We start from the raw sequence: 1,431 nt of genomic DNA, 5'->3' as shown, positions 1-1,431 counted from the left end.
TCATCCCGCCTGGGGGATCTTCTTTTGCCTCTCCTGCCTCACTACTTCCTTACCGATGCCTTCAGCTTACTAGCTTGCTAGTTTGCTAGTTTGCTATTGTGCACTTTGCGTTACCAGCCTGTCCGTAGCCACACTCAATGCTCGCTCTGTTGTACGCTGACCGCCCTTCGTTATTGTTCCACCACATCTAATACCTAGACACCAACATTCAGATCTTCCAGATGAATTCTTGGTGTTGCGGCTGCTCGACGCCGTAGGTAAAGTCGTGCCGAAGACTGCTGTCGCGTGTGAATCGTGTCTGTGACAATATATAAGAAGATATCATTACGAGCTGCAACACCTGTCGGATCCGCTAGCAAGATGTCACTGAGTCTGACCGTGCAAGTTGCCCCCCCCCTGTTGAGAGTATTATGTACGAGATGATATCCGTGGCGGGTAGAACATAAGCAGCGTACGTAGGTGGTGGCCAACATGCCACCAGCCGAAGTCATGCAGAGGTGAAAGACGCTGAATGCTTTGACGATTGAAGATTGTGCTGCCGGCGAGTGTGGATGCTCTCTCTTAGTGTTGTCAGTATTTGATAAAGGCGTGCGGTATGCGCCGTATCTATGGGTGGTAGCACAGGTCGTGACGGTATGTGCGGGGTGGTCGTAAGTTTGGTTTGGTTGATTTGAATCTGATGAGGGTAGGAGTGGACATTTGTGTGTTTTGTTGCATAACGATGACAGCTTGGCCGAGTGGTTAAGGCGTTAGTCTGCTAAGTTAATGGGGCAACCCGCGTAAGTTCGAATCTCACAGCTGTCGTTTTCCTTTACCTCAGCAGACTCGCAGTAGCAAAAACTAATCTGAAAATGCTGGTGGATGCACGGACTGGGCTGGTAGTCCTTCCCTTTTCGACGAAAGTGGTTCTGGATGTGAGGCCCAAGGCTAGCAGCTATATGTCGGTGACGCGAGGCGTGCGGTAGGAACCACTTCGGTGGTCATCCGTAAAAATTGGAACGATACAGAGAAGATTAGCATGGCCCCTGCGCAAGGATGACACGCATAAATCGAGAAGTATCGCACTTTTTGCTTGGTGGCGTGGTCGTGTGCTCGGCTGATAGTGAGCATTGTAACTGTGCGGCTGTTAAGGTGGGAAAACGGACAGAGAAACGAAGGACGCGCAAAAGCTTAAAGCATGAGGGAAGAGGGGATCGAACCCCCGACCGCTGGGACTGGAATCCAGCGCTCTACCACTGAGCTATTCCCCCGATACCAAAACCCAATGTCCACACATGCAGACTCCATCCACACACCGATACGCATTACAAGATCCACAATTTCTACCCACTCACCCCGCCACATCTCACCCTTCTTTACTTCTACGACGAAACCACGTCACGAGCACTCGCACACATCTCTTCGCTCATCGAGGCGTGCTTTGGGAGTGGG

The sequence above is a fragment of the Phytophthora infestans genome, genomic scaffold (assembly GCF_000142945.1).
Source record: "Phytophthora infestans T30-4 supercont1.65 genomic scaffold, whole genome shotgun sequence".
Lineage (NCBI taxonomy): Eukaryota > Oomycota > Peronosporomycetes > Peronosporales > Peronosporaceae > Phytophthora > Phytophthora infestans.
This window is presented reverse-complemented; position numbering follows the sequence as displayed.